We start from the raw sequence: 27,898 nt of genomic DNA on the forward strand, positions 1-27,898 counted from the left end.
CTGGACTGATTTTTCCGCACACCATGCAACTGTCAAAACAACAGCGGCCAAAGTAAATTTGGAAAGGGCAAGCTCTGTTTTCCCCCTCAACGAACCTGATAAATTATAGGCTCCAAGGCATCTCTTTTAATTTCCTTTATTACCAGCGAAAATGAGTGGTAGTCTCCCCGAGAGCCAAAAACTCCCCCACCCGAGGCAGGCTAAATCTAATCTGTCACGGAATGGCACAGACACCCTGGAACCCAAAGAGGCTGCGATACGAGGCTGATCGCTTAAGCTGAACCAAACAGCTCGAACCGGTGGGATCCTGGGGCAGCAGTGGAGCTAATCTGGTTTTATTTCGCCCTCAGGCTAGGAGGATCAGTTTCTCACCAAGGAACCCAGCCCTCAATGAGACAGAGCTGAAGCGAGAGAAACTGAGGCAGCTGCATGAATTCTGGCACTTTAGTGACTGGTGACTTAAACTGACACAGCCATTACGTGAGAGCAGGTGTGCGGTCCTGGAATTCTGACTGACGGGGACAGATCGCTGCTGTGAAAAATCTCCTCACCCTCCTGGAGATCTGACTGACACCAACCCTGACAGGATGTGACTGCGAGGAACCTGGTCTCCACACGCAATCCTGATGGATCTCGACGGGTGCTACTGCAGGAAATGCACCCTCTTGAGTGACACTTATGGCATGTTGCTCAGAGGGCACTAAGTACCATTCAGTTCTGACAGAAAGGGGGCTACCATGAAGAGATTTGCCCCCGTGCCTCTTTTGTGCCATAGAAGTCAAAGGGGAGTGTGTGATTGGAACTGACTTCGCCTCTTTCTTAATAGCCCTGCCTTGGATTTGCTTGTGAACAAAGAGATGGAACCGACCCACTGGCTTTTGTATATATGATTGACGCAGCTGACACTCAGAACACACAGTGCAAACACAGGTAATGGTGCCATTTAACAAAGCTGATGGCCGGAGGATCACAACATTGCTTAACCTCTGGAACTTTCTGCTACTTGAACTGTTGATGGCCACTCATTAGATGACTTTGAAGAGGGACCAGACCGTGGCAGAGGAGGCTGTCAGTGGCTACTAGGCATGATGGCTACTGTTGATCCCATTGGGGATCAACAATAGGAGAGGGTTTTGGCATTTGTGATCTGTTTGTAGGGTTCCCACAGGCATCTGTCCAGCTCCAAATCACTGTTCTTCAGTCTGGGGTCCCCAGATGTGGGTGGACTACAACTCCCATCATCCTTGACCATTTGGCTAAGCTAGCTGTGGATGATGGGACTCGTAGTCCACTGACACCTTGGTCACATGAGGTGTTGAGAACGTAAGAAGACCCATCCAGCCCACCTCTTAGAGATGCCCCTTCTGGGAAGCCCTCCAGCAGAACATGAGCACAACAGCACTCACCCCACTTGGTATTCCTGGCAACTGGTATTGGGGACCATACCATCTCCAACAATGCAGGTAAAATATAGCTATCATGGCTAAGAGCCACTGATAGCATACCCTCCAAGTGTCCTGATTTTCCAGGGACAATCCAGGAATTACGAAAGCCAGCCCGGGGAATGTAAGAAAGTAAAAAACTTATGGGAAACGATATATAATGAGATGAAAAAAATGTTGAAATATACATTTGTAAAAAACCCAGAAGCATTTTACTTGGTATTATAGGAGAGGATATTAAAAGACAAGATGTTAAATTGTTTTTATACGCAGCAACAGCGGCAAGAGTATTGTTATCCCAGAAATGGAAACAAGAAGAGATGTCGACGAAAGAAGAATGGCAAACAAAATTAATGGACTATGCAGAATTGGACAAAATGACAGGAAGGATTCAAAACCTGCGGAACCAGAGATTCACAGAAGATTGGAAGAAATATACAAATTATTTGAAGAGCAACTGTAATCAACAAATTACGCTAGTAGGACTACAAGAAGCTGTGTAAGGAGAACTTTATGAAGCATTGCAAATTAGAGAAAGAATAGGGATATTAGTTATGAATTAAGTGTAATTGAAGAAGTGGGAAATGCATATTGAGAGAATTGATGGGAAAATCCTCAGATGAGATTGATGGAAATCAAAAAAATTGTATAAGATGTTAAAATATGTTTAATTACTGTTGAAAAATGATATGCTGAAAATTATCAAAGTATTTATAAAAAACAACAAAAAAGCCACCCCAATTTCTGATTTGATCCCGGAATGCCCCAGGTTTCTCTGTTTCCTACCCTTCTTGTCTTGGAGAAGAATTAAAAGTGCTGAGGAGATCAGGAATTCCCCCTGTCCTTTTCCGAAACGGGAGCCTTTGCTCTCTCTGTGGGTGGGTGCAAAAACAGAGTCCTGTTCACACTGAAAATAAAATACCTGCATCAAATGAAGGAAATGGCATATGCTGGCATACGAAGCCCATCCTATAATTTTGGAGGAAAATGTAACCAATTGACTTCAAATTCTTTCATTGCAATGCTTCAGCAGTCAGCCATTTTTTTTGGAAATGCAGGGAGCGTTTATTCCTTTATTGTAAATGGAGCCTTACAATGCCTACTCAGAAGTAAATCCCACTGTATTCCATGGCGCTTACTCCCAGGTAACTGGGTGAATGCTGTGCAGCCTTACACTGCAATCCTAAGCATTTTTACTTGGAGGTAAGTCCCACTAAGTTAATCCCTTCCCTCACTTTTTTTTTTACAACAATCCTGCGAGGTAGGTTCGGAAGATAGGTTGTAATTGGCTAGAGGTGACCAATGTAGGTATGCAGAAGAACATCCCTATTTTCACTGGAGAAATGTTGAAGAGTATGTGGTACAGTCGTACCTTGGATCCCAAACGCCTTGGCTCCCAAACAAATCAGCTCCTTAACGATCGAAACCTGGAAGTGAGTGTTCTGGTTTTTGAACGATTTTCGGAAGCTGAACGTCCGGTGTGGCTTCTGCAGCTTCTGACTCGATGCAGGAGCTTCCTGCAGCAGCTTCCTGCAGCCAATCATAAGCTATGCTTGGTTTTGGAAGTCAAATGGACTTCCGGAACAGATTCCGTATGACTTCCAAGGTACGACTGTAGTCTCATTTCTTTCATTTATGAATCACTTCACAGGAAACATCCTAAATCCGTTAACAATGAAGCACACTGAACACATCAATAAAAGCATCAACTATAAAAATGTATATAAAAACAAGCTCAAATTCAATGCCGACTTTGATAAGAATCTCCACTTAATATGTCTAATCCTCTGTGGGCTGTCTAACGGAAACCTAGAAACAGATCTGGATATAGAAAGAAGGTGGAAATAAGAACCGACTAAGAGCACCATTTTTTATAGAAGAAGAAGAAGAAGAAGAAGAAGAAGAAGAAGAAGAAGAAGAAGAAGAAGAAGAAGAAGAAGACATCACCTTGCCGACGAAGGTCCGTATAGTTAAAGCTATGGTTTTCCCAGCAGTGATGTATGGAAGTGGGAGCTGGACCATAAAGAAGGCTGATCGCCGAAGAATGGATGCTTTTGAATTCTGGTGCTGGAGGAGACTCTTGAGAGTCCCATGGACTGCAAGAAGACCAAACCTATCCATTCTGAAGGAAATCAGCCCTGAGTGCTCACTGGAAGGACAGATTCTGAAGCTGAGGCTCCAATACTTTGGCCACTTCATGAGAAGAGAAGACTCCCTGGAAAAGACTCTGATGTTGGGAAAGATAGAGGGCACAAGGAGAAGGGGAAAACAACAACAACAACAACAACGAGTGCCATTGCATCAAACCAAAGAACAGAAGACGTGCCTTCTGTATCAGGCCAGTGGCCCATTTAGTCCAGCATCCTGTTCTCACGGTGGCCAACCAGGTGCCTCTTTTGGGAAACCTGCAAACAGGACCAGAGCACAAGAGCAACTCTCTCCACCCTTCTACTTCCCAGCAGATGGCCTTCAGAAGCATTAAAGAGCATGGAGGTAGAACATCGCCATCATGGCTAATAGCCATTGATAGCATTATCCCCCATGACTTTGCCCAGACCTTTTTTAAAAACCATCCAAGGTGGTGGCCATCCCAACATATAATCATATTTGGAAGCGACCCCAAGGGCCATCTAGTTCAGCCCCCTGCAATGCAGGAATCTCAAGTAAAGCATCCGTGACAGATGGCCATCCAACTTCTCATCCGAGTCCATTCCGCTTTCGAACAGCTGCCATAAAGTTCTTTGTGATGCTTTGTCAGACTCTCCTGTCTTGTAACTTGAATCCACTGGTCTGGGTCCTGCCCTAGAGAGCTGGGGGGAAACAAGCTTGCGCCATCTTCCACATGACAGCCTGTCAGATATTTTAAGATGGCTACCATATCTTCTCTCAATCTCCTGTTCTCCAGGTTAAACATACCCAGCTCCTTCAACCATCCCTGATAAGGCTTGGTTTCCAGAGCCTTGACCATCTTGGTTGCCCTCCTCTGCACATGTTGCAGCTTGTCAACATCCTTCTTCAATTGTGGTGCCCAGAACTGGAGACAAGACTCCATATGTGGTCTGACGAAAGCAGAACATCTTGTGGTAGCAGATTCCATAGGTAAACTATGTAAAGGTAAGGGACTCCTAGATGGTTAAGTCCAGTCGAAGGTGACCATGGGGTTGTGGCGCTCATCTCGCTTTCAGTCCAAGGAAGCCAGTGTTTGTCCACAGAGAGCTTTTCGGGTCATGTGGCCAGCAGGACTAAACCGCTTCTGGCACAACAGAAACCAGAGAACACAAAAACACCATTTATCTTCCCACCACAGTGGTATCCATTTATCTACTTGCACTGGCATGCTTTCGAACTGCTAGGTAGGCAGGAGCTGGGACAGAGCAATGGGAGCTCACCCCGTCACGGGGATTCGAACTGCTGATCTACTGATGGGCAAGCCCAAGAGGCTCAGTGGTGTAGACCACAGCGCCACTCACATCCGGTGAACTATGTGCTGAGTGAAGAAGTACTGAAGAAGAATGTAAGAAGAGCCTGTAGCTAGATCAGGCCAATGGCCTATCTAGTCCAGCCCCCTGTTCTCCCAGTGGCCAACCTGAAGCCTCTGGGAAGCCCCACAAACATCTCATGAATGATACAATGCTCTCCTACTTGTACCGTCAGCAATCATTATCCAGAGGCAGACTGCCGTACACAGCAGAGGTAGTGCATAGCCATCATGGCTTGATCATCAGTGTGTCTAAACCCCCTTCTAAAGCCATACAAGTTGAAGGCCATGACTGCATCTTCTAGGAGCAGATTCCATAGTTTAACTTAGCACTCTGTGAAGAAGTCCCTTTCATCTGTCTTGAATTTCTCATCATTCGGCTTCAGTCAATGCCCCCTGGTTCTAGTATTCACAGACAGCCAGTGTGGTGTATTGGTTGGAGTGTTGGACAAGGACCTGGGAGTGACCAGGGTTCAAATCCTCACTTGGCCGTGAAGCTCACTGTGTGAACTTGCAAGCTAGCCATTGCCTCTCAGCCTAACCTACCTCACAGGGTTGTTATGCAGATTAAATGAGGAAGAAGAGAACCGTGTACAGAACCTCAAACTCCTTGGAGAAAATGGTGGGATATCAAGGAAACAAACAAACAAACAAACAAACAAACAAACAAACAAGAGGGAGGGAGGGAGGGAGGGAGGGAGGGAGGGAGGGAGAAGGGGGAAAACATGACTCCATCCACTTTCTGCACAAGAAAGGTCAGGCTCCAGCCGAGAATTAAGTGGGCGTAAGCTTGCTGAAACCAACGGGTTTGGAAGTGCCTTGGATCGTGGCCCAAGTGTGAATGAGGGAGAGAGGAGGCAGAACTGCGGTGAAAGGAGGAATAAAAAAGGGAAATCAATTTTGTAGCAAATGTATTATGCAGGAGTGCCATGCCTTTTGCCTCCTGGCATGGCTTAATATTCATAAATCAAAGAGGAAGGAACTCTTTTTAATGTAGGATATGGAGGCCGGTCCTTAGAAAATTGCTCAAGGAGTATTAATAAGGAGAACAAGCTCGGAACGGCTCCAAATGAATTGGCTCCGGACACCAGGGGATTCTGTGAATGTTCCATTGTAAGCTAAAATACCCTTTGATTGCAAGGAAATTTACAGGGTAGGATGGATTTAATCCCAGGGAACCCAGGACTGAGAGACAAAGATCCTAGCCGAGGCTGGCCTCTGAACTTGTGAGTATGAATCCTCCTACTTCTCTGTAGACCCAAAGTCCTCTTGGCCTCGTAACCAACTCCCCGGCTGCCTCTTATGCTTTGATCTCCCTCCCCAAACATCTAAGTAGTACCACCTCAATCTTTCTCCCTCTCCCTCTCCCTCTCCCTCTCCCTCTCCCTCCCCCTCTCCCTCTCCCTCTCTCCCTCCCTCCCTCCCTAGCTTCTTAAAAAACTTCATCCAAAGTGTAAGCACCCACTACAAAAAGTTGCAGTGGGGAGTGCTTCTGGTCAGTTTTCCAGCCAGCCAGCCAGCTAGCTATGCCCTTTTTCAAGATACTCCATTCCCTTCCACCTCCCCTTTAATTTCCCATTCTCCCACTCACCCACCAACACATGTTCAGAATTCTGTGGCCACTGAGCATGCTCAGCCCTCATTGGGCTGTTGGAGTCCCTACTCTTTAAATATTTTTCTACTTCTGCCAGCCTTGAGGTTTGCTCAAATGCACTGAGGTTTGCCCAAACAATTTCCCTCGTTTTTTCCCCTCACGACAATCCTGTGTGGCAGGTTACGTTGAGAGAGAATGCCTGGCCCAAGATTGCCCAGTGAGGTAGGGATTTGAACCCAGGTCTCACAGGTTCTAGCCTAACAGCTCCACCATGCTGGGAGGTAGGTGCCCTCTGAGCCTAGCATTTTCCCAAGCCTGGTCCACCCCCCAGCCGTCTCCCCTGAGTTGCCTTCCTCTAAGTCCACCCTACTCACATTTCCCCATGCTGATATTTTGATCGCGTGCTGATTTATTTCAATTTGATTGATTAATCAGTTAAACAGATGATTAATCAACCGCAGGACCATTAATCACCAATTGACAGTGCTATTATAATTCTTTGTGGCTGCTATAGAAAAATGAAATATTTAAGATCGAATTATGCCAAAACGGCTTTTCAGTCCACTTCACTTTGAGAGTAGCTTAATGGGTAGAGTTTTCCTTCTAAAGTTTCTGGTTTTGCTTTTTGAAAATGTCAGAGATTTAATAATGTTGTCAGCCCTGGTTGGAGGATGTTCTGAAGTTCGTCAGGGCCTCAGATGCTCCTTCCAATCCTCCCAGCTGCACAGGGACGTACAGTAATTTTACATCACCCGGCTTCATGCATTAAAATCCTCGTGCATATTCAAGGAGCCAGAGCAGGCCTCTTTGCAGCTGTCAGACTGGGTGCAGCCATGCTTTGGACCCCCTCCTCCCCAAATAAAAGCGGCTTGAAAACAACCCTTATTGGAAGCAGCCATTTAAAAACAACTTAGACCTTTGGGATCCTGTAAACATGGATTAGCTGGAAGGCTTCCAACAACCTCCCTCCCGCTTCCCTGTTCTTTTCGATTCCCCCAATATTTCAAGCTGAAATCTGAACTAGAGGATATTTCTGCACAGCTCTGTAGATTTACAAGAGAATTTCAACAAGTTCTGTGTTTTAGATCAAAGTAGCCAAGCCGTAGGCTGGCAAAAGGAGGACACAGATGGAGGTGGCTTGATGGCTAATAGACTGAGTGGAATTAATAAGAAAGTCCCGGGTTCAAATCTCAAGCTCCTTAGGCAAGGTGCAGCTCTCAGGGCCTCAGTTTCCCCGATCTGTGATATGGGAATAAAAAGATGACTGACCGACCTTGCGTGGATTAGAAGATGATGCATAGGACAAGCTCTGAGTCCAGACATTTCTGGTTCACCACCCTTTACAGTTTCTGGAAGATGACAGTCCCCTCACCCCTCATTCCAGAGAAATATAATTCAATGGGTTTCTTCCAAGGAAGGCACTGAATTGCACAAAGCATTTAAAGCAGGGGTCAGCAAACTTTTTCAACAGGGGGCCAGGGAAAACATGGATGGAAAAAGCAGCAGGGGGGAAAGCTCAATTCTGGTGGTTTTCTTAAAAAAAGTGGGTGTGAGGAATTTTACTTTTTGAAATATGGCAACCCTATGTAAACCACTTTTAGGGTTTGTATTTTTAGTGATTTTTAGAGAAATGGAGGCAGTGAGAGATTTTACTTTCTTGGGCTCCATGATCACTGAAGATGGTGACAGCAGTCACAAAATTAAAAGGCGCCTGCTCCTTGGGAGAAAAGCAATGACAAACCTAGACAGCATCTTAAAAAGCAGAGACATCACCTTGCCTATAAAGGTCCATATAGTTAAAGCTATGGTTTTCCCAATAGTGATGTATGGAAGTGAGAGCTGGACCATAAAGAAGGCCGATCGCCGAAGAATTGATGCTTTTGAATTCTGGTGCTGGAGGAGACTCTTGAGAGTCCCATGGACTGCAAGAAGATCAAACCGATCTATTCTGAAGGAAATCAGCCCTGAGTGCTCACTGGAAGGACAGATTCTGAAGCTGAGGTTCCAATACTTTGGCCACCTCATGAGAAGAGAAGACTCCCTGGAAAAGAACCTGATGTTGGGATAGATGGAGGGCACAAGGAGAAGGGGAAGACAGAGGATGAGATGGTAGGACAGTGTTCTTGAAGCTACCAGGATGAGTTTGACCAAACTGCGGGAGGACAGGGGTGCCTGGCGTGCTCTGGTTCATGGGGTCACAAAGAGTAAGACACGACTAAATGACTAAACAACAACATTTTTAGCGGTCAGGGAGTGTGTGAATTTTATGAAATATAAAAACTACATGAACCTGACTATTAAGTCCAGTCGTGACCGACTCTGGGGTTGCGGCGCTCATCTCGCTTTATTGGCCGAGTGACCCCATGGACCAGAGAACGCCAGGCACCTCTGTCCTCTTATAGAAACTACACACACTTAAAAATAATCATAACAGCCATCACGGTTTTGTAACCAGGCTGCTCCAGAGCCTTGGAGCCGTGAGTTGTGCCTCACCGGGTGAATTTTGAGCAGGCAAGGAGATCAAGCAAACCCAGGGCCAGAGAGGGATTCCTGGCACTTAATGCACAGAGAGGAGGACAAATGACCTCCCTGCCCCTTCCCTCGCGAAAGTCTGAAATAATGTAATTATATGCCTTAACCTCAGTGCCAGGCCAAGAGGCAAGAGATTCGCAGCACCAAGAGCTGGAAGGAAACAGATCCAACAATATTCTCCACTCAGATAGTTAATATCTTATCTTCCCTGCTTGTTACAGACCAGAATCCGATGTAACTGTCACAGGGAGAGCACAATTTATTCTGCCTTTCCTTCGGAGCGTGTGTTATCGCCCCATGCTGATAGTTGACAGGCAACAGGAAATGGGCTTTTTCTTTCCCCCATCCCTCTGCTTTGTGCAGCGAGATGGAAGTTGGCTAGCTGTGGCTCAAGGTCTAGATGTGAAGGTTGTTGTCAGATGGGGAATGGAGGCCTGGGCTCCGCAGGGGTGAAAAGAGGCTTTGAGGGAACAATCCCTTCTTCTCTGCTCTCCTTAGGTGCTCTCAGACACCATCAACTGAGAAGTATTAAGCCTTGATTAACATCGGTCCAGAACAGCAGTTTTGAAACTCACCCCCACCCCCTGGCGATAACAGCTAACCTTGGAACTTAAAAATAATAATAATAATTCTGTAAAATGCTAAAGAAGCTCAAGGCTGGTGCAAAATATTATTTAGTTGTTGCTTTTCCATCCCACAGAGCTCAAGGTGGCAGGAAGAATTCTCCCTGTTCCTCACAACAATCCTGCGAGGTAGGTTGGGCTGAGAGGCAGTGACTGGTCACCCCTTTTAGTGATCATTTTCAGGTGGCAAAACAAAGAGGGCGGAGTATTGAAGTGATTTGGGGAAGCAGGGGGGGGAATGGGGGTGACCATTCTACCAAAGATCTTCAGAAGGTATACATTGTGCCCCCCCAATTTATCACCACAACAACCCTGTGGTCAGGTGCAGAGAGGCTTGCTGGCGCAACAGGGTAATAATAATAATAATAATAATAATAATAATAATAATAATAATAATAATAATAATAAAAAAATTTTTCTACCCCGCCCATCTGGCTGGGTTTCCCCAGCCACTCTGGGTGGCTTCCAACAAAATATTAAAACACAATAGTCTGTCAAACATTAAAAGCTTCCCTAAACAGGGGTGCCTTCAGATGTCTTCTAAAAGTCATTTAGGGTGTCATTTTAGCAGGTGAAACTGAATTTTCGCAAACTTCTTTGTGATTGGTCAGCATTTATCTTGGTAAGTCTATGTTTGTACATAATCTGCTTTTGGAAAACCAAATAATTTTAATTTTACCTTCTGAAAATGTCAGGTAATCATATCATATCATATCATAATATTGCCCCAAGTAACTTGGCAACCAATTCCCATGATTTCTGTGCCATTTTACACACACTTCATTCCACCAAGCAAAACTAAATTATATTCATTTAACCAATATTAAATCTTTTGAATTCCCATGTCGTTTTACAACTTTTCAGCACCCCTCCTTTCAACAATCAACCCTCCATCCCAGGGAACTCTGGGAAATGTGGCTCTGTGAGGGGAATAGAGGCCTCTGCACAACTCTGCACAACCGTAACAAGCCGCACTTCCCATAATTCTTTGGGGCAAGCCGTGGCTGTTTAATGCGGTATCATAGCACTTTAACTGTCTGCTGCAAATGTGGCCTCTGTCTGGTTCCTTTGTACAAAAAGGGCAATGAACCCTGGGATTTTCTTAATCGTATTTAGCTAATTTCTAATAAAATAAGGAGGGGAGAAACGGAGAAGCCAGAAATCTCCCTGACCTCTTCCCTTCAGGATCATCTCCTCTCCAGCTCCCTTTCCATCGTCCTCCTGCCTTGCGCCGCTTCCTGCCAATCACCGCCCGGGTTCTCCGTCTTGCCGCTGCCTCTATTCCCTGGGCCGCCTCCCTCCATACGCGCTGACCCACTTTAACTGTCAGATTTACAGCCGAGCAGTTCACTGGCGGGGAGAAGATGGATTTGCAGAATAAATTTTACAGAGCAAGGGGAGCCAGCCGTAGAGGAATGAGCTGAAACGGTGCGCACTTGTGTCTGAGAGAGAGAGGCACATATGCACTCACAGAGAGAGAGAGAGAGAGAGAAGGAGGATGACATCAGAAGAGAACAAGGAAGCAATAGAGGCTGGGAGACGAAGGGGACATGCAGCTGTCGAGATGCACGGGTAATGGGCAAAAGAGACAAGGAAAGCGGACTTGGAAAGCATCACTCAAGAGGCCAGAAAGAAGGAAGGCAGGGGAAAATCTTATCTGCGCAGCGATGCCTGCAGCTTCAGGGGAGACAAACAATAGATGGAGGAATGGGTTTTCTCTTTCGGCGGAAACAGGAAGATACAGTGGTACCTCAGGTTAAGTACTTAATTCGTTCCGGAGGTCCGTATTTAACATGAAACTGTTCTTAACCTGAAGCACCACTTTAGCTAATGGGGCCTCCCGCTGCCGCCGTGCCGCCGGAGCATGATTTCTGTTCTCATCCTGAAGCAAAGTTCTTAACCTGAAGCACTATTTCTGGGTTAGCAGAGTCTGTAACCTGAAGTGTTTGTAACCTGAAGTGTATGTAACCCGAGGTACCACTGTAGAAAGTTGGCCCATCTAGCTCAGCAGTGCCAACACTGACTGGCAGCAGCTCTCCAGGGTTTCAGACAGGGGTCTCTCCCAGCCCTAGCACAGAAAAGCCACTGGGGACAGAACCAGGGCCCTTCTGTCTGCAAAGCAAATCCTCCGCCACAAGGGATATCGGAAGGTATCCATTTCCATTCCAAACCATGTTCATCGCATGGAGCGCCGCTTCCGTTCTGCTGCAGTTTGGCTTCCGACAAAAACCTTATTGGTCCTGCCGTCCACTGTGGCAGAATATTATGCAATCGCTTATGCAATTAATGACTCGCTTGCCGGTACATTATTCCACGCCGTTCATTTTGATGCAAAGGACACAGAATGGGGAAATAAAAGCATAATCAATTACGTGTCGTTTGCAGACAGAAAGCAACGGTGAAGAATGATCATAGCATCTGGATTGATTTCCGTTCCAGACATGGGGCGAAGAAGCGAACACGTACAATGTCCACTCCCATTTCTGTTGGAATTCTCCAGTATACCTATCTGCTGCTCACTCTCCTTGTGGGTTTTCTGAGCTCTTCAGAGTACGGATATAGCTCCTGGAAAGTTTGAGAGGCAGTAGGGTATAATGGTCAGAGCATCAGACCAGGACCTGGGAGACCAGAGTTCAAATTCCCACTCAGCCATGGAGCTCACTGGGTAACCATTCACTGTCTCTCGACCTGGCCTACCTCACAGGGTTGTTGTGAGGATAACATGAGGAGCATATTACGCTATCTTGAGCTCCTTGGAGGAATGGTGGAAGGTAAATACAGTAGTACCTTGGCTCCCAAACGCCACAAACCTGGAAGTGATTGTTCCGGTTTGCGAACATTCTTTTGGAACCCGAATGTCCGACGGGGCTTCCTCGGCTTCTGATTGGCTGCAGGAGCTTCCTGCTTCCTGCAGCCGATCAAAAGCCATGATTTGGTTTTTTAACGTTTTGGAAGTCGGACGGACTTCCAGAACGGATTCCATTTGACTTTCAGGGTTTGATGGTAAATAAATTGAAATGAGATGAAATATTCAAGCAGATCTACCGTGCGTAATTCGCACAGGTTGCAGGATTGAGATTCTCTTGTACCACATTTTGGGTTGTATTGGCAAAACATTTCACTTTCCCTTTTATTGTGGAGTACCTAATCGCTCATCCAAAGTGGGTGTGACTGTTAGTCTGCACAAAAAAGGCTTTTCATCTCATGGCCACATATCAATTGGTCGTTGCTCAATCCATGGATCCAAGGTCAAGCCAATGGGGCTTGAGGTCTCTAAACCAGGGGTCAGCAAACTGACCGCGCCTCAGGGCAGTGTCTCCAGCACCGATAACACGGCGGGCTAGAGATGGGGGAGCATGTGCCCATATGTGTGCGCACATGCTATTTCCGGCACACTTCCCGTTTGGAGGGGCACTGGAAATAGCTTCTGTACATGTGCGCAGGCCTCCTGTGACCCGGATGTGCACCAGAAATAACGCTTGCGCGTGCACACAATGCTTGCACATGTGCACAAGCAATTTCCGGTGCTCCTCCAACCTGGAAGTAGGCAGCCACGCAGCGCAGCACCGGTAAGAGCGGGCGGTGGCAGTGGGTGGCGGGGGTTGCCGTGAGCTGGATAAACTAGTCCCTCGGGCCTTATCTGGCCCGCGGGCCTTAGTTTGGGGACCCCAGCTCTAAGCCCTGGGAAGAGGCCAGCCAGCCAAGCCTATCTCCCTGCCCTCTGCATTTCCCTTGGCAAAAAGCATCTGACCAGTGTTTTGCTACCAACTTCGCCAGAGTTTGCTCCTGTGGTCCGGTCCTGGTAAACAACAACAACAACATCTCCTGGCCCCAGAAGCAGTCTCTTCTCCACTGGATGGACACTGTAAGATGTGCCTGGGGAACTTTTATTAGCTCAAGGGCTAGCTGCAATCTCCATAGCTGTCAATGTTTCCCGTTTTCAAAGGGAAATTCCCTTATTCCAAATAGGATTCCTCGCAAGAAAAGGTAAAAGTTGACAGCTATGTGCAATCTCCTATGGGCAACCTTGGTGTGTATGTCTTTGTGTACCTGCCTGTTTGCTTGCCTGCCTGTGGTGGGTGGGGCCAGAGGCAAAAATGGGTGGGGCAATGAATATGACCCCAAGCCTGTGTACATAGATATCATAGAATTGTAGCATTGGAAGGGACCCTCAGGATCATCTAGTCCAACCCCCTGCGATGCAGGAATATGCAGCTGTCCCATACGGGGGATCAAACCTTCAACCTTGGCATTATCAGCATCACGCTCTACCCAACTGAGCTATTCAGGCAGAGGGCTAAATTCCAGTCACACAAAAGTCAAGAGATTTCTACATGCACACAGCAAAGTCTCCAACATCCATCCAGGCCAGAAAGAAGCATGATCACAGTTCACAGAGACATATTTAAGCCCTGAGGCATGTTCAGAAGGAGGGGAGAGGCGTGGCCTGGGGAGACGGCTGGAGAGGGCCAGTTGGAGAGATCTGGAAGGCCGCATTCAGCCTGCAAGCTGGAGTTTCTTCATCCCTGCACAGTAGTGTAAGACAAGTCTACTCATATGCCAGGAATACTTAAGGCAGTGTTCTTCAACCTTGGGTCCCCAGTTGTTCTTGGACTACAATGCCCATCATCCACAGCCAGATGAGCCAGATGTCAGGGATGATGGTTTTTGTAGTCCTACAACATAAGGGGACCCAGTAGCACTAATTTAAGGGATTCTGCCACCCTAGGTCAATAGGAAATCTAGTGCACCATCCTGCTCTCACAGTGGCCAACCAGATAACTGTGAGAAACCCTTAAACAGGATCTGAGCACAAGAGCAACACTCCCTGACTGTGGTTTCCAGCTACTGATATTCCAAAGCATTGCTGACCCTGATTATGGAGCCATTGATAGCTTCTCTTCCATGAGAATGAAATGCTGTTTCTTAGACATTGGTTTAGATGCTTAGTGCCTGAATGGTGTTCCAGGGAAGCCACACACTGGGGAGAGAATCATAGAATTTTAAAGTTGGAAGGGACCACATGGTTCATCTAGTCCAACCCCCAGCAATGCAGGCGTCTTTTTGCTCCAGGTGGGTCTTGAACCCATGACTCTAGTATTAAGAGTCTCGTGCTCTACTGACTGAGCCGTCCCAGAGGCAGAAAATGCCAGGCGTTCAACCCCAGCTCTCCAACACGAGTTGCATGGGATGAACTGGGGTGGGGTGGGGAATCCATCCCGATGACGGATGCCTGGCCTCCCTCGCAGGGCTGTTGTTGTGAGGCCAGGCTCTTTGGAAGAGGAGCGGAACTACGAGTGCAATAAACCCACTTCATCCACCAGCCGCTTTGCAAGTCTGGTCACATCAGCTTCGGCAAGCAAATGGGGAATCGCGCTGGCTGAGCCACAGTCAAAAACAAACCGAGGTTCTCAAAGGTGCCAAATATGAAAGAGATGAATGAGATGAGAGGATTTGAGAATGCAAATGCTCGCAGAGTGAAAACACCCCATTAGGATCTATGAACAGAGAGCAGAGGAGACTTTGCCAGTGATCTAATTTGCACAGCAAGTGTAGAGCGACACTATATTTAAATCTTAAAGATGAGCAGAGGGTGGTTTTTTCCCCACCCCCACTCCCTTTAATTAAATGGATGTGAATTTAAATGGGTTTTGTTTGTAAGCGGCTAGGATGCAGGTCTCAGCTGCTGGGTTAAGAGCTAAGGGGTGCAATTGCACCAGAAGCTCCACAACCATCTTACGGAGGAGGAAGGGGGAAGAACGGGCAGGAGAGACCCGCTCAGAACGCGCCACTGTTTGTTTCAACATCAAGTTAAAACAATTTTAATGGCAGGCAGCTTCGGACCCCTTCTGCCGCTGCTTAGCCTGCAGCCAGCCCATCAAATAAAGTGCAGATTGAATTATAATAATATAGTAGGAGATCACTTTATTTGATGGGTTGAATCCGGACTAAGGAAGCGACGCTTCCGGAATCAGGGTGGTTGTCCCACCGATTTCATTTTGAACTAAGTGCATCTAATGTAGTCTCGATTTATACCTGTTTATATTTCGCTACCGTGTAGATCAGGGGGTGGGAAATCTCAGCCCCGATGGCTGAGTGCAGCGCCGGATTTACATATAAGCTAAACAAGCTATAGCTTAGGGCCCCACTCTCTTGGGGGCCCCCCAAAAAATTTCAAGGGGAAAAAATAAGATAAAAAACAAATAAAATAAAACCTACATACAGTTAGAGCTTAATAATTATTTCACTATTAATATACACAACACACATGCAAGCAAACTTCTTAATTGTATTTTCAGTTCAACAATTACTTTGATAAAATACATATTTTGTTATGTGTTAATGGCTTTCGATACCTGTTAGGTCCATAAATTACCATATAGCATATATTCAACACAAAAAAAGCGACAATTTGTTGTTGACAAAGGACAGCCAGACATAGAAAGGGTCCCCATTACCTTCAGTAGCTTAGGGCCACATCAAACCTAAATCCGGCCCTGGCTGAATGCAGTACCAAAGGCCATGTTATGTGGCCCTCAAGACCCCACCCCCAGGCCCTCACCACCCTCAAATTTCTACCCCTGGTTGGAATGCCTCCTTGAACTGGAATCATGGCTCTTTCCCTCCTGGAGGGATGTGAGAGTGCTCTGGTGCGTGTGGAGTCTCTTCTGGCCTTTGCGCAGCTGAAATATCACCTACTGTAGTCATGCTTAGGGTTGCCAAGTCAAGAGCATCCAAGACCCTGAGACTTCAGGGCTCAAACCTAAGACTTAGGGGTGGAGCCTGATGATGTAATGGGTGGACCCTGGTGATGTCATTAAGCACGACACATTACTGAGAGCATGTCATTCAAATAAAAAACCCACAAAGTCTGTTGCATGTTGCCGTTTGGAAATCAAGATGGAAACCTTCGCTAAAGCGGGAGCTCCCAGGTGCAGTTGATTTGAGGGGACGATTCCTTCTTACATGTTTAGGGAGCCTGGATAGGGAATATCCCACGGAGGACCTTACTGTCTTCAAACAAAAACATCTTGGAGGTCCCAGGCCACAGGGAGGTTAGGCTGGCCTCAACCAGAGCAGGGCTTTTTCAGCTGTGGCCCCGATCTGGTGGAACGCTCTGCCACAAGAGACTAGGGCCCTGCGGGACTTGACATCTTTCCGCAGGGCCTGCAAGACAGAGCTGTTCCACCAGGCCTTTGGCCGAGGCACAGCCTGACCCCCTCCTTTGGCAACTCACAAACTCTAGCCCAATGGTTGCCATTAATCTGATTTGAATTAATTTTATAATGAAATTATTTTAGAATGTTGTATTTACTTTACTGTTGTTAGCCACTCTGAGCCCGGCTTTGGCTGGGGAGGGCGGGATATATATAAAATTTTATTACTATTATTAATATTCAGGATAGCCTACTGCAGCGGTTGTCAACCTGTGGATCCCCAGATGTTGTTGGACTACAACTCCCATCATCCCTGAGCTCTGGCCTTGCTAGCTAGGGGTGATGGGAGTTGTAGTTCAACAACATCTGGGGACCCACAGGTTGAGAAAAGCTGGCCTGCTGGCTTCAGAAGGGTTCCAGTGCTCACTGGCCAAGCACCTCCTGAGCAGAGGCAGATTTAGGGCTGTGCAACTGGTTCCCACGCACTAGGCGCTGAGCCGAGGGGGGCGCTGCAACTATGACACAGTGCATGTGCAGCATGGAAACCAGGAGGGGGCTAAAATTTGGTTCTGCACGGGGGTGCTGCTGAAATCTGAAAAACCAAAGTCTGCCCCTCTCATGAGAAATCTATTGTACGAAGAGGAGAGCCTAGGCTGGTGGTTTTCAATGAGGACATCCCTGGAGAGTTCGTGCTATAATTTGCAGGCAGTTCCTGCCAGGCTGAAGCTTGCAGGCTGCATGCACAGCCTCTTCGGTAAAATCTGTTGTATTAGAGGCACTCTCGCCCACCTGGAGGTTTAAGCTCTCCCTCTGCCCCCCTGGAGGAGGTCAGGCAAACCCGGGGGACTTCAGGTCAGCCCTGGAGGTCTGCCAATCTTAGCCTGATGCACAAACCACAGCTTCCAGGCCAGCTACAAGGGAAGATGGACACAGAGGGCCCTGCATCGATCCTACTTTGGCGCTGCCAATGGCGGTGGTCAAGCCGTGCGCTTTTGCCAACCTTCGCAAAATTCATCTGTTGGGATTCCCAGCGTTGAGCACTTTGGGGATATTGGCTGCAAGAGGGTTGCCAGTGGCGTAGCGTGGGTTGTCAGCACCCGGGGCAAGGCAAGTAATTTGCGCCCCCTAACCCGTGGATTTGTGCCCCCTAACCCTAACTCCCAGATGTTGCGCCCGGTGCAGCCGGCCCCCCCTGCACCCTCCATGCTACGCCACTGAGGGTTGCTCTCCCTAGTGAGGTGTAAGGGAGCGTTTGCTGGTAGGTGGCAGGATTAAAGTGTTATTCCTTGTAAGCCGTAATCTAAAAGAGCTCACTCTGACTCTCTCGGGCAACCCAGGGTCAGGCGGCTGAGGATCGTGGGAGGAGAATTAGGTCACTAGATATTATGAGGCAGGAGGAAAGGAGTGCTGTTCCTGGCAGAGAGCAGAGGAGTTAGCAGCTAAATTGCAGAAAATGTGCAAATGTTTGCGAGAGTGTGTGTGTGTGTGTGTGTTCATTTTCTCTAATTAATTTCAATACTGCCCTCCTTAATGAATGGTAGCAGGGCAGCTGACTCACAGAAAACCGATATGAAATGTACAATGCTCCTAACACTTCTGTGCTTTTTCCCCCTGATTCACGTTTGACTGACAGACACTTGGTAGAGAAAACTGTTATTTTCATAAATATGTTGGAGGGTGAGATGCACTTTGTTTTGAAGCGCTTCCGCTCGGATTGTGATTCTCCCACCTGGAAGACTGAGCGGAAACAAGCCAACAAAAACCCCTTTGTTGAAATGCGGCTCTTATCTCGTGGAAAATGCTAAACGAATTAAAACCCTGCCTCCCGGCAATTTTCTTTTGAGAGCCACCAAAAACAAAAAGAGGATTTCTGACCCCAGCCGAAATCACGTTCATTTGCATAATTTATCCAGTTTGCATAATTTATTCTCCATTTTATTTTACAAGTTGCATAATTTATGATCAGTGGCGTAGCGGTAAATTCCAATTCCCCCTCTCCTCTCCCACGCAATCAGCTGTGATGTGCTCTAGGTGTCTTCCATAGACCTCTCTCTTAGGCATCTCTCTCCTGTTAATTTCTAGATGGTATTGATCAGGAGTGTTTTGATTTCGGAATTTTTATTCACACTCCACATTTTCATTTTATTTGCATCCCAGCCTTGTGATTTTACGGCTCTTCCCTTTGCAAAACCACTTACAGATCACCCATAGTCCATAGGCAGATTCAATAAATGTTGAAGCCCCCTAATTTTGAAGTCAGCGAGAGTCCTCTGATTTTTTAGGAACAGCATGACAGCAAAGCCATCTGGGAATAAAGCCCTATTTGATGCCAGAGATGCTTGCTTCTGACTGCATTAGGTAAAACACATTGAGCTTTAACAAAGATCTTCGGCTGGCTGAAACCTTGAGCTTTTAATCAGAAATGCAAACAATACTGCAAAGAAGTGTTGCAGTTTAAATTCCTAGTGTGAAGAAGGAAGCCCATCAAAGGAAACCGAGAGTTCATCCATACTTCTGCTTGGCCTGTGCCTAGAAATTTAATTTAATTAATCATGATTATAATAGAAAGTATGGGTATAGTGCTTTTTAGGCATGAGTCTGAGTGGTTTTTCATTTGTCCTGACACTTTCCCCAAGAAAACTTGTTTATTGCTGAATCGGAACAAACATCAATCCGTAGGAACATCGATGGATGTTTGTTCTGATTCAGCAGTAAAGAGCGGGTTTTCCTGGGGGGAAGTGGCAAGTGTGGGGTGTGATATGTAAGTAGCACTCAAGTACAACATTCCTTTTTTATATTAAATATTAATTGGGTTTTATAACAAATAAAGATGCAAATCTCATTCATCAAGATATATACAAATGTCCTGCCTCTCGTCCTTCGGACTTCCCTCAACTCCCACTCTACTGAGTTATTTGGTTTTGTTTATTGTATCCTGCTTTGTATCAAAGTAAATTCCTTTATCATTCTCTAAAATGTCTGTTACTCAAGTACAACGTTCTTGTTTTCCTAGAGTGGACATGTGGGGGAATGTTTGGTCCAGCCAGTCAAAAACTTCCTGTTTCTTCCTGGGCTGGGACATACTTCCTTAGCATGTGACTAGAGGTGGGCGTGACCTTACCTGTCCAGGTAACAAAAGAGACAAGGCACGCAGCCCTCTCTCTCTTTTTGACTTCCTTCGCCGTTGGAGCAGCTTTTAGCTAGAGATGCTCTGTTGACTTCCATCCAACAGAGGACACTGTGATTATCCCCATATGGGATAGCTCCACATGTATATAATTTGTAACTAAGTCTGCCTTCAGGGATTCATCTGTGAACTGATGTGAGTAAACTACTTTTATATACTTTACACAAGATTGTGGTGTGCTTATTCTTTTAAGAGGGATATAAGTGAACTTACCAGGAACTTGATAGTGAGAGGCTTACACAAGCCTGCAACCAGCTACCCGGTGTGTGTTTAAAAGGGGAATGTGAAACTCTGCTAAGTAAAGGAACTTGCTAGCGCAAGATAGGAAGGATATTAATAAACAATATATCCTCTCCTGCCTCCCTGAACATTCCCACAGCAAGACAACCAGAAATGTGGAAGAGTGCTGAAAGGTCAGGAGTTGAACCCAGGATTTCACTCACAGACTACCTGGGCTTCATTCAGTACTGAGCTGTTGCCAGGGCTGATCTGCAAGAGACAAGTCAAGGAGTCTGAGCTGAGACAAGCCCACCAGAGACTGGGAGGTTGCTGCTGCTCAACAAACTCCCAGCCTTTCACAGCTGTGGACCTCCAAAGAAGCTGAATGCTAGCAGATTCAGGGCACACTAAGTGCATCTTCACACAGTGCGTAGTTGGACTATGGAACTCCTTGCCACAGGAGGCAGTCATGGCCACCAACTTGCCATTTAAAGAGGCTTACACAGATTCCTGGAGGAGATTGCTAATGAGCAACTCCCAGGCATGTTGGCTATGGATGCCACTGGATGGGAACCGGTGGGGAGAGTTGCTGTTGATCTCAGGTCCTGCATATGGGCTTCCCACAGGCATCTTGCCCACAGGCAAGAACAGGATGGGCCACTGGCCTGATCCAACAGGGCTTGTGTTAACATTGTTTCTGTCCAGGAGGGCCCAGTGGTCAGCCAAGGTGGGCAAGGCCAGACCAGAGCATGGGAACACATCACTGCCAGGAAGGTACCCAACTGAGTTTCAGGGAGCTCATCGCTCAGGGCAGCTGCACAAAGACATTTCCCTGCTCTAACCCCCGGCAGCTCTGACCATGATGGTCCTTCTCCTCTGCCAAGCCTGCTGCCCTTACTAAGCCTCCAAGCAAGCTGATATCTGCCTTCCCATTAGTTCTCTTGGAAACATACCCAGTTATTTAACAAGCAAAGAAAATACTGCACATCATAACAGCATAACCACAGCTGTTGTGTTATTGAGTGACTGTTTTGCAACCCTGCACTGGCTACATTCACAGCTGGACTTGGGGAGGGTAGTTTAGAGACGTCGCTTCCTCTGTCTCTGTGAATGCTTTGAAAGGGATAACAGTCTAAGAACCCTGCAGGAATTGTTTGCTAATTAGCCAACTTCGCTCCCCCGGTTCTGTTTATTTTTAGTCTCAAATGCATTTCTGGGCAGGTCAGCAGCACTTCCATTGTTCCAGAAAAGCAGCAAGAGAGAAACTTCTGGCTTACAATTTGCCTTCTGGGCCCAAAATATGTGAATACTTTTTATAGGGAGATGCACGTTTGCTTGGCCTCAGGTGTGAACCAGAGATTTTTGGGTGTCAGCAAGGCTGGAAAACCCAAAGTGCTTGTCCCCTTCCCCATGCACGCCGACCGACTCAATCTTCCCCGACCCTCCAGTGACCTTCAGATGATGTTGGACATCAGCTGCTATCAATTCCAGCCAGTACCAGCCAACGATCAGAACTGATGCAGGCTATGGTCCAAAACATCGACAGAGGATCAAGTTGGGGATTTGTCTTAGAGCACCTTCAGAAGTTCTTTCTCGGGTGAAACTGCATGGGAAATTTCAAGGGTTTCCAATGAGACTCTGGGAATTTCTCACTGAGGTTCTGCGTGTCTCTGGCACAGGAAAAAGGGAGAATGGCAGCATGGTTATCGCTTTGTCTTTTTAAGTTTGCATGAAGCCGAGACACAGGCAGGAATTAGGTGCCTCCCAAAGGTGTGTTTTGACACACTGGTGCAACAGGGGAAATACCGTATTTTTTGCTCTATAAGACTCACTTTTTCCCTTCTAAAAAGTAAGGGGAAATGTGTGCGTGTGTTATGGAGCGAATGCAGGCTGTGCAGCTATCCCAGAAGCCAGAACAGCGAGAGGGATTGCTGCTTTCACTGCGCAGCGATCCCTCTTGCTGTTCTGGCTTCTGAGATTCAGGATATTTTTTTTCTTGTTTTCCTCCTCCAAAAACTAGGTGCGTCTTGTGGTCTGGTGCGTCTTATAGAGCGAAAAATATGGTAAATGCATCCTCAGGGCAACTCCCTGCTCTGTGCCTTTGCAGAATGCTGGTTCAGAATGGCAGCGAAGAAGCTGCCTTGCCATAAACTGTGAACAGGAAGCACAGATGTCACAAATCCCCTTTTGAAGAGGCACGTCTGCTCTCCATCTTATGCTGCAGTAGCTTTAAATCCAGCATTGAGTAGAAAGTCGTGTCTTCTTGATGTTATGATAATAAAAAAAATGTTCCGATCTCTTTCATTATGAATTATTTGCCTACTGGCTAACTAGCACATTAGGTCACATTTAATCCATCCATTTGCATATCGAGGTTGGCTAAAACAGGCATGGTTCCCACCCACCTCCCAGTCCACCTGTGTGGATTTTTCGGCCCACGGCTCATCAGCATCCCTCTGCCATGTAATGAACTCCCTGCCAAACCTGGCTGTGTCACCTGGGGCCCAGCCTGAGGTTCTTCTGCCCCCAAACCAAGAACGTTCGCCAGTGAGCCACGGCAACATCAGGGATTCTGGGGCTTCAAATTAAGACGATGGAGATGAGAGGCCAGGACTTAACTCAGTGGGCTATCTGGGACCGCATAATAGGCAATACGATTCAATCCCGGTTATGCCCAGGCCAAATCTGGCTGTTTGGCAAGCCCTCTCTTCTCCCCCTGCCAGAATGCAAATCTCTTCACGTTGCCAAGTTAAATAGGCTGTGTACTGGGCTAATGGTCAGCATGCAACCTTCTGTTTCTCCCCGTCTCATGCTAAATAATGACAAGCTGTTCTCATCCAATTATTTCCCCGCTGCATCCAGATGATAGAGGAGCAAAGGTCCACCGAGAGCGTCAAGAGTACAGATGCTCTTGACCAGCATCCAGTTCTGGAGGCAGCGAAGAAAGGTTGTGAAGAAAGGTTGTGGAGCCTGGGACTTTTTAGTTCAGAGGAAGAGGCGCCGCAACAGAAAGTTACCAAATCATGCTTGGCACAGAAGACGTGGCGAGAGAAAAGCCCTTCATTGTCTCTCTAGAAATCTTGGCCGTCCAATGAAGCTGATGTTTGGAAGATTCAAGAGGAAGGAATTCTTCATGCAATGCATAAACTATGGAACTCGCTGCTGCAGGAAGCAGTCATGGCCACCAACTTGGATGGTGTTATAAGGATTTTAAGGTCTTAGATACGTAATAAATGTTCATAAATGTACCAAGCAACCACGTACATAAATAGATAAGCCACATGTCTGAAGCAGAACAGGAAAACAGCCATGAAACCATTTGGCTCCCAAACTGACCAAATGTTTTCTCTGCAAAGTCAAAGGAAAATGGAAAATCCTCCCCATTGCCTTTTCCTTCACAAATCCTGTCTTAAGGGCACAATTAAGATATGAATAGGGTGTGAACCTGTGGCCTGAGTCAGGAACTAAGTATTTATCATTACAAAAGACTGGCCAGGCTCCCCAGGCAATCCAATCAAGTTAGCATTAACAGGTAACCAGCCAGACAGGAGGTAAACAACGCACTCAGGTTTCTGGTAAACAATGCACTCAGATTTCTGTTGCAGACTACTCCTTTCTGTGATGTAGGTATGATGTGTCGGGGGTGGTCTAGAACTACACCATTCTATGATGTATGTATGATGTTTCTGGGGGTGGTCTTGAACTCCAGGGTGGGCAATTTAAGATGTCTATATAAGGGCAGACACACCTGGGTTCGGGGTCCTCCTCCTCCTCCTGCGTGTGAAGGGGGCACCCTATTGCAACAGATCAATAAAGATCAGGCTTACTAGCTGCTTTGCTTCTCAATATTCTCTGGTCGGCCTCTGTTATTTTTCTCCGACCGAAGGAGAACCTGCAAAGGACTCTACAAGGGCTCTTGTGTCCCCCATAAGGGAATAAGGGCAGATTTCCATTGCTGGTCTCCTGCACGTTGGCCACTGTGAGATCAGGAAGATGGACTAGACGAGCCATTGGCCTGATTCAGAAGACTCTTCCTATGTCCTTATGGTGGACAGAGGAGCATGACAGAGAAAGGCATGCCCACTTATCAGAGATAAACATGAGCAAAACAACCTTGTAATTACTGGTCTCTGCTTTCGGGCAAGTTCTGTGTGTTTGGCCCTGGCGAAGTCTTAGTCCTCTCCTGCTTGAAAGAGAAGTTCCTGCTGCAAGAACTGGTCAGAAAGGGACAATAGCCAAGGATGAACCATACTGCATTAAGATCCGCTTTGGATATCATCTGTAGGTGCAGAACCTATGGCTGGCTTTTCCATGCGTTTTGGAAAACTGAAAGCAGGCACACACACTGTGCGGATCAGGGCCACAGCTTTGGGTGAGGAGGGGATGAAACCTTTCCCCCAGAAGTGCTGTACAAAGCAGCTATTTGCCCTATGAAGGAAATCTTTGCCAAGCTAGCTGAGCAGATTCCACAGCTGACCTGCCTTCTCTTGCAATAACTTGGAAGAAAACTCAGTTTCTTGAGACTGGTTCCACTTTTGGCCATCTTAAACTGAAAGGGACAATCTCTTTGCTGGAGCAAGAGTGAAAATGTAGGTGCACCTCTGACTTCTGTTCACACTTTACTTGTCTTGCTGCATTGGCAGAAACCGATCTTGCAAAGCAGACTCGCTTTAGACAGTTCCCTGTCTGCACAGTTGAATAACTGGTGCCTTTTGAAAACATAGCGGGCCATCCAGCTGCCTTGGAGAGCTCTCAGCAAAAAAATCCAGTTGGCACAGATAACCAGCTATTTGTGCCCACTATGCTCTGGCCAATCCCATCTTGGGGAGCCAAAACCCCGACAATGCAGTGGCAGAGCAGCTGATGGCCTCTCTGTAAATTGACAAATATTGGTCGCACAATTTGATACCCAGAGGCTCTAGACGCAGATGGATTAACTCGCCCCAACCCTCACTCACATTTCCCATGGCAAACAGAATATAGAATTTGGGAATCAGTCATGTAAGCCGGGGGGGGGGGGGATAGAATCATAGAATTGTAGAGTTGGAAAGGACCCCAGGGGTCATCTAGACCAACTCCCCGCAATGTAGGAGCCCCAGCTAAATGCCAGATGGGAGTGGCACAGGGCACAGAAGGGCTGCAGCTCAGTGCCAGAGCATCTGTCTTGCAAGCAGATCCCAGATTTCTCTAGATTTCTTGCAGTGCCCTATGTTCCTGTGTAAGTCTGCTGCCTGAGATAGACACTTTCATCATAAGAAGAGGGTCAAGTTTCTAGCCCTTATGGATTACGAAGCGATGCTTCAAAACTTATGTGCAATGCCTGGTGGGAAATCTCAGGAGTGTTGCCGAGTGCGATTCCCAGCATCTCGCTTCAGAGCCCCGCGCCTCTCCAAAAAGACCTGTAGCAAACAAAACATTAATTTATTGCGCCACGAGCTTCTGTGATTGAAGATGTTCTCGCCTTCGCTTCGCAAGAGCCTCGGCTGCACGCTAATAGTGAAAACGCCGCCATAAATCCTTTTCTTGGCTTTAAACCTCCAGGTTTGGGAATGGGCCAGGAAGATGAAATTCCAGCTGAGCGGTAAAATTCCGCCCGCCTGGCAGCCTGAACCTCACAGCAGAGACGGCAAAGCGACGCAAAGCTTGCAAACCACAAGCCCCTTGATGCCAAGTGAGGAGGAGGGTCCAGCTAAGCCAGTGTGGCCACATAATTCCGCCTTTAGGGAACAGGCAGGCTTAAAACTCCTGCTCATTGTCTCAGCCCACCCCCAGTGCTGTGGAGCAGCCCACCTTCCACTGCCCGACTATTTAAGCCTTGAGCTGCAACGCACACAGGGAATTTGTGTCTGCACAGCAAATCCATCGCTCTCCATATCTGAGTCATTGCTGCAAAACGGAAAATGGGGGTGGGGTGGGGGAGAGACCCTGTGAAAAGCAGGATTAACACCCCGCCATCAGGGCCGCAGCCACACGCTCGCATACACAAATCAGTTTTAATTGCCAGAGCAGAGTGGCTATTAGGAGATAAAAAATGTGCAAAGTGGCTTCCTCTTTTGGAGGAAAAGAGACAGTATCACGGAAGGCTTTAATGGGCTCTGTTTCTTAGAGATGTGAGAGAGATGAGAATCTGCTGGTGACCCATCAAGCTGAATGCAGATTACTTGTCGCTGGCAGAAGGCCTGGGCACCCGGGAATTGTTTCTGGCAGATAGCAGGGGCAAAAGTGTCATTGATCCGGGTGGGCCACCAAAGTTAGCTGGTCCAAGTCCAATGTGCTCAGGACTCTCTCTCTCTCTCTCTCTCTCTCTCTCTCTCTCTCTCTCTCTCTCTCTCTCTCTCTCTCTCTCTCTCTCTCTCTCCCCCCCCCCAATCTCCCCTTTCTCTCTTACTTCCTGTCACCCCTTTTCTCCCTCCAGAGCTGGATTAAGACTTTTAGAGGCCCAAAGTACTTAAAAGATGTTGGTGCTCCCATATATTTATAATTCAAAATATAAACAATAATAAACCGTAAAAGAACATTATAGTTTTCAAAACGAAACAAACCCTACGGTAAGATGGAAAAAAAAAAGTTTGTTTGTTTACACTTCCTGTTTTTTTAAAAAAATCTTCTACTTATTTGAATTGCAATGTCTTTGATTAGATTCTCAGAACTAATCTTACGTGACACGTCTGCCTCTATACTTAGTAGAGATAAGGCATTCAGCCTGCCTCATTCCATAGTGGTTCTGTGGGGATTTTTTTTAATATACTTCGAATGAGAAAATGAATGCTCAGCTGAGAAATGTGTGATCATTAATGTTAAAAATCCAGCAATGGAAAATTTCTGCGGTGCCCCCCCCTTCGCTTGATGCCCGAAGCATGGGCTTATTTCGCTTAATGTTTGACCCAGCTCCCCCCCTCACCTCCCCCCCTCCCTCTGCCTATACACACCCATCCACCCAAGAATTGCCTCTCTCAGAAACTGGGCTCAGACTGCCCTGGGAAGGAGCTGCCTCTGATAGCTCAGTCTGGAGAGCATGAGACTCTTAGAATCATAGAATCATAGAGTTGGAAGAGACCACAAGGGCCATTGAGTCCAACCCCCTGCCAAGCAGGAAACACCATCAGAGCACTCCTGACATATGGTTGTCAAGCCTCTGCTTAAAGACCTCCAAAGAAGGAGACTCCACCGCACTCCTTGGCAGCAAAGTCCACTGTCGAACAGCTCTTACTGTTTAGGTGGAATCTTCTTTCTTGTAGTTTGGATCCATTGCTCCGTGTCCGCTTCTCTGGAGCAGCAGAAAACAACCTTTCTCCCTCCTCTATGTGACATCCTTTTATATATTTGAACATGGCTATCATATCACCCCTTAACCTCCTCTTCTCCAGGCTAAACATGCCCAGCTCCCTTAGCTGTTCCTCATAGGGCATCGTTTCCAGGCCTTTAACCATTTTGGTTGCCCTCCTCTGGACACGTTCCAGTTTGTCAGCGTCCTTCTTGAACTGTGGTGCCCAGAACTGGACACAGTACTCCAGGTGAGGTCTGGCCAGAGCAGAATACAGTGGCACTATTACTTCCCTTCATCTAGATGCTATACTCCTATTGATGCAGCGCCCTTAATCTCAGGGTTGTGGGTTCGAGCAAAATAATTCCTGCATTGCAGGGGGTTGGACTAGATGACCCTCAT

The 27,898-nt window shown here is 46.9% G+C and overlaps 1 protein-coding gene across 6 annotated transcripts in view; it reads right to left on the reverse strand.

The window, feature by feature from the left end:
- The window catches only part of ELFN1 (extracellular leucine rich repeat and fibronectin type III domain containing 1), a 242,767-nt gene that overhangs the window by 50,032 nt on the left and 164,837 nt on the right, over nucleotides 1-27,898 (reverse strand). The window contains exon 1 of one of the 6 annotated variants that reach the window (XM_081889156.1): nucleotides 10,842-11,045. The exons of the other annotated variants lie outside the window; for them this stretch is intronic. The gene's annotated coding sequence lies outside the window, so the exon portion shown is untranslated. Of the gene's footprint in view, nucleotides 1-10,841; nucleotides 11,046-27,898 lie in introns of those variants that run through there. 6 annotated transcript variants of the gene reach the window in all.

Source organism: Podarcis melisellensis (genome assembly GCF_964234715.1).
Source record: "Podarcis melisellensis genome assembly, chromosome: 14".
Lineage (NCBI taxonomy): Eukaryota > Metazoa > Chordata > Lepidosauria > Squamata > Lacertidae > Podarcis > Podarcis melisellensis.